Consider the following 6444-nt stretch of genomic DNA (forward strand, 5'->3'; position numbering starts at 1 on the left):
AGGGATCCGAAGGGGTACATGCACCCCGATGTTTATAGCAGCAATGTCCACAATAGCCAAACTGTGGAAAGGGCCAAGATGTCCATCGACAGATGAATGGATAAAGAAGAAGTGGTATATATACACAATGGAATATTATGCAGCCATCAAAAGGAATGAGATCTTGCCATTTGCAACGACGTGGATGGAACTGGAGGGTGTTATGCTGAGCGAAATAAGTCAATCAGAGAAAGACATGTATCCTATGACCGCACTGATATGAGGAATTCTTAATCTCAGGAAACAAACTGAGGGTTGCTGGAGTGGTGGGGGGTGGGAGGGATGGGGCGGCTGGGTGATAGACATTGGGGAGGGTATGTGCTACGGTGAGTGCTGTGAATTGTGCAAGACTGTTGAATCAGACCTGTACCTCTGAAACAAATAATCCATTCTATGTTAAAAAAAAAAAAAAAAAAGAAGAAGAAGATAGCAGGAGGGGAAGAATGAAGGGGGAAAATCGGAGGGGGAGACGAACCATGAGAGACGATGGACTCTGAAAAACAAACTGAGGGTTCTAGAGGGGAGGAGGGTGTGGGGATGGGTTAGCTTGGTGATGGGTATTAAGGAGGGCACGTTCTGCATGGAGCACTGGGTGTTAAACGCAAACAATGAATCATGAAACACTACATCAAGAACTAATGATGTATGGTGATTAACATAACATAATAATATATATATATGCTCTCAGTAAGGCAAATACATTGAACTATTGGATGCATTAAAAATGATCATTTAAATGTTGGTGAATCACCTAATAAACTCATTCAAGTGTTGGTACAATCATTACTGAACTGCTTAATATGAAACCGTCTGGTCCCCATTTTTCTCATAACCTGTTTTTGTCCAAGACTACTACTAATACTAAGAACAATTATCTTTCTATTTATTATAGCAGAAAGAAGCACATCAAGTTTACCTAAAAGCTGATATTAGTAACACTAACATTAATGAGTTCTAGTAAATCCCTGGGCCGGCCAGGTCACATCATGGGCCTCACCAGGTTGTAAACATACTCTCTCAAAAGAATATAGCACTATGTAAAGCATTTATGACAACTTTTAAATTTAGTAAATTCCAAAACAATTAACATCTTAAGGATATGTACTGAAATTACAGTTTGTATTTATATCAGACCCACATGGGTAATCTCCTCACCTCAGGGCCCTTCACCTGATCACTGCAAAGTCCCTCTTACTACATAAAGTATTTGTGCCTTTTTAATTATGAGACAGTGATAGATCAATGAACCCAATAAATCCAAAGTTACTTATGTTTTTTTCAGTGAAATAGATTAGGTTGTAATAGTAGAGTGACTGTGTCTCACACCACATACTATAGAAATGTATCAAAGGGGCACCTGGGTGACTCAGTTGGTTAAGCGTCTGCCTTTGGCTTGGGTCATGGTCCTGGGGTCCTGGAATTGAGCCCTGTGTCAGGCTCCCTGCTCCTCGGGGAGTCTGCTTCTCCCTCTGCCTGCTGCACCCCCTGCTTGTGTGCTCGCTCTCTGTGTCAAATAAATAAATAAATAAATCTTTAAAAAAAAAAAAAAGCTGACAGTATATCCACTAGATAATTGGTGACAATAAAGAATTTTCTATCCACCCATCACACACACACACACACACACATTTCTTTATACTAAGACCACATTTTGGCCCATCCTATGGAAACTATACCTATTGCATTAGGTGAGTTAGTGAGCAGGAGAGATTATGGACAGTTTTGCTAATACGGCATCTCCTCACTGAGACATTTTTAATTGCATGTGATTTTTTCCAAGCATGTTAGAGGAACTACAATTACTGCCTCCTAGCTATAGAGACCTTGCAAAATAGAGACAGTATACAGTGGAACAATTCAGCCATCAATAGAGACTTATGGTTCTTGCAAATCCAAATGAGGAGGGCAATAATGCTTTCAGATGCACCTTCTTTTTTTTTAAGATTTTATTTATTTGTTTGACAGGGAGAGAGAGAGACATAGCAAGAGAGGGAACACAAGCAGGGGGAGTGGGAGAGGGAGAGGTAGGCCCCCTGCAGAGCAGGGAGCCTGATGCGGGGCTCGATCCCAGGACCCCAGGATCATGACCTCAGCTGAGGGCAGACGCTCAACGACTGAACCACCCAGGCACCCCTGGATGCACCTTCTTTTTTATAGCTAAACCTATAAAGCCTTCCATTAGGGTACATTTTAATCTGATAGAACTGTTTTATGAGGGAGATTGTCTATAGACATTAAAGCTTATTTGGCTCCAGTGGATTCCCATTAGAATTTTTTCCTTTTGGGGCCCCTGGGTGGCTCAGTCAGTTGGGCTGCTGCCTTCGGCTCAGGTCATGATCCCAGGGTCCTGGGATTGAGCCCTGCATCATCAGGCTTCTTGCTCAGCGGGGAGCCTGCTTCTCCCCTGCCTGCCACTCCCCCTGCTTGGGCTTGCTCTCTCCTTCTCTGTGTGTGTGTCAAATAAATAAATAAAATCTTTAAAAAAAATTTTTTTTAAAGAATTTTCCCCCTTTTTTTTCCTGTAATATCAATGTTGATTAAACAAAGAGACCAGGATGGCTAGCTTTCTGCTATATCAGACATGGGACAATCAAAGCTCATTTTAGCCCTTTGTGAGCATGTGATTCAGAGGGAATATTTTTTTTTAATGTAGATGGAGTGGAGTATAAACACATCATCAAACCTCAATATTCTAAGAATGGAAGAGAATATTCTTCCACCCTAACCTCCTTATATTCATCATCTCCCTGTTCCTGTCATGTCAGATTCTAAGTGAGTTGTACTGATTAATCTGAAAGATTAAGGGATGAGTGATAATTTTCACTATAGTCTCAGATTTGGGGCTCAAGACTACAGGTAAAACATGAAAAGCTGAATAGCAAGTTTTTCCCATAGACTTGTCACAGGATTTGACATAATTTAACATTTTAAGGTTTCCGTGATAAATAAGTTGGGTCAAATTATGTCCACCTGGGGTCAAGTAGTATGGTTTACGTGAAAAAAAATTTCAAGGCCGACAGACCTGGATTCAAAACTCAGCTCTCCTACTCTAGATTTGGGACCTTGGACGGGTTCTTTCTGGGCTTGAGGGTGCTCATCTATAAAATAGGGTTACTAATACCCATTGCACAGGACTGTCCTCATGATGAAGTAAGCTACTCTATGTAAGCTCCCAGCTCTGTGCTTGGCATACAGTGTACGGTAGTGACGGTGGTGACCATTATTCAAGCATTTGCAAATACTGATTGTGTGGCAGCACTCTGCTAGGCCTGAAGTTACAACAGGAACGAGACAGTCTCTATCTTCGGGGAGTTTTCAGTCAAAGGACGTTAGTCAAGCAATTGTTCCCAGTAAAACAGTCGATGGGGAAATAGACTGACTCATGGCTGCATGTCTCATAAAGACACAGAGAATGCCCTGGAGAGTCCTGGCATTTGTCCTAGAATTACTCTTCCAAAAGGGAACTAGTTTTCATTGATTGCGTCCTTTGGTTCCGCGTTAGGTATTTACAGACACTGTCTCATTTCTCCCTATAATAACCCCAGGGAATAGTGTTGTTACTCACGTTGTATAGATGGCCAAGATCACTTAACTAATTGACAGACTCAAGTTCAAACCCACGTCGGTCTGCCTTCAAAGTGTCACCTTCGACGGGCACACTCCCACTCTTGCAGCTGTTGGAAAATTTGTGACTGTAAATGATACACACTCTTGAATTAAGCCTGTATCCTACAATGCTGGGGTGGCTTTCTCAAAGGGGTGTTCTGAGGAAGGAGGAGGGAATTTTTATAGAGGCTTTAGAAGAAGAGGTCAGCCAGGAACAACTGGTCAAGAACTAATTCTTCTCAGGGATTAGTGGCTATTAGCTTCTCGCAGGGATGTGGATTTATCAGGATGGATGGGGAGCAAGTTAGGAGCTGAAGTCATGAGCGAGAAAGGGGGAGGGGGAGGGCGCCTGGGCGGCTCAGTCGTTAAGCGTCTGCCTTCGGCTCAGGTCATGATCCCGGGGTCCTGGGATCGAGTCCCGCATCGGGCTCCCTGCTCCTTGGGAGCCTGCTTCTCCCTCTGCTTCTCTCCCTCTCTCTCTCCCTCTGTCCCTCATGAATAAATAAATAAAATATTTAAAAAAAGAATTTTTAAAAAAAAAGAAAGGGTGAGGGGGAATCCCTCCCAGGAACAAGGACAGGGACGGCTGTGAGGGCCACAGCGGGACATTTTTGGTCCTTCGGGATCGCATACACCAACGTCTCGGTCTCTTCTTAATCCATTTGCAAAGGTTCAAAAGTAAGGATCTTTGCCTGTGCGTCTGTCCACTGTTAAACAGCAGAACGGGTCTGGAAAGATCGATTCTTTGCCTTAGGATGTGTGATGTCACCACCAGCGTGATGTTTGCTGTTGAGATGCTTAATGAAAAAACTCCTGACCTCGAAGGGGGAAAACACGAACAACTGCTTCACCCGTCTGAGCCCGTCCCCTTCACGCGGCCGGGAGTAGATGATGTGAACACAGCTTGTGGGAAGTAAAATCACTCACGAAAGATTAAGTACAATAATGATGTTAATAGTAGGATAACTGGGGCTAAGATTCCTGTAGCAGGGAGATGGTGAACCACCTCCTGTGTTCCATGAGACAAAGAGAAAGCTTGAGAGTCAAACCAAGGCAGAAAGAGGCAGAAACTGATTTACCAAAAAAAACCCAAAAAACTCAGTAGAGAGGACATTAGATCCCTGTGGGGAAGTGTCTGGTGGCAGCTAATTTCTCTTTTGCTTTCTTGATAAAACAGAAGAATTGGGGGTATTAAATGAAAAAAAAAAAAAAAAAACCCTTGTAAAGCCCCTGGGAGATGATGAGTTTGTTCCGAGTGTGCTGATCTGACAGATCCGCACGGCATTATTGTGCCTTAGTGCAGCGGCATTATAGAGGATTGCAGAACCGTCTGGTGTGTAACTAAAGTTAGTGTTCTAGAGGGCCCACGTGTGGGGTCCTTCTTGTGTTTGATTTCATATTCTCTCCATTTTGAATTCTCACTTCAGACAACTAAGAGCTTATCAACAGTATCCAAAGTTCGTGTGCAGGGGTGCCCAGCTGGCTCAGTCAGTGGAGAGTGCGACTCTTGATCTCAGGGTTGTGAGTTCGAGCCTCACGTCGGACATAGAGATTACTTGAGAAAAAAACCTTGAGTACATTGGAATCACGCTTTCTAAATTACTGTGGATAAGGGCCACGTGAGGAGCTATGTAGTAGCTGCCCTGAGCTATCTTGGAGCTGGACTCTACCTCAGAGAGCTAAATTTCCTATGAAACTTTTGTGTTCTTGGGGAGTGTGCATTTAACTGTGGGCTGTCATCTCTCCCAGGGCCCTTCGATCAAACAAGAAGGATGGAGTATTGCAGACCTCGTGGGGCGTGTGTAGGAGAGTTTGTGTGAGAGACACTGTCACCCAGCCTTGTTTGTCACACAAATTACTCCGCTCAGTCAAGTTCAATACTACTGCCTAGGCTCTATACCAAGAACTTAAAAATAAAGTGGAAGTAAAATACAGTAACTTATTTTTCACTGAATGTTAATTAAGCAGGGTGCTAGGAGCAAATGCTGAAGAGTTACTTTAGCTGCATGGACCCCTGAAGCAGTATGTGAAAGTTGCTTTGGGGAGTGATTCACTGAACTAAAACATTCCTGGTCTAAACATTCCTGAAGAACTACTATGTTTAAATCACATTGTACTTGTACTTAATTTGAATCTGATCTACCCGAAATAAAAGTGACTCTGTCTAGGTCTTAATTAAATTAAGTTTTTCAGCCATGGACTTTGGTTACAAGGACTTTGGACTATGTGGAATCTTTTGTCCCTGATGAGAAATTAGGATCACATCACAAAATTTCATTTTCATGTTTAGTTTTTAAACACATTTCTTTGAAGTCAGCTTTACTTTATTGTTGTTTAATTCCCAAGTAAGATTTTGCTTTTTCACATTAAATAGATAAATTTATAATAATTAGACAAACTTGGTTTTGATTTTTTCCAAATCCATTATTTATAGAAGTTCGGTCTTTGTGTAGCTGCAAATACAGTCAGTTCTTTATTAAACAAATGTGAACTTTCCATTGGATGGGTTGTCTTCAAAAAGCTTCCAACACTTGGATGATTTTTCCATGCAAATCAGCATGTTTTTCTGACATGCTTCTCTCATCATGTAGCATATAATCAGAGAAGTCATATTCATGTTATAATAGTCTAAATGAAGCACAGAAAGGAATGCAAATTTTTTAATTAAAATATAAAAAAGCCTTATAATCATGGATCAAGTGTACATCCCTGGGACCCACTCTTGCTCTTAATTTTAGAATGAATATGAACTCTAGAGAACTAGTAGATTAATTAGTTGTATTCCATACTATATGTTTA

The sequence above is a fragment of the Eumetopias jubatus genome, unplaced genomic scaffold (assembly GCF_037043125.1).
Source record: "Eumetopias jubatus isolate StellerSeaLion01/CBP00866 unplaced genomic scaffold, mEumJub1_p1.0 scaffold_1, whole genome shotgun sequence".
NCBI classification, from domain to species: Eukaryota; Metazoa; Chordata; class Mammalia; order Carnivora; family Otariidae; genus Eumetopias; species Eumetopias jubatus.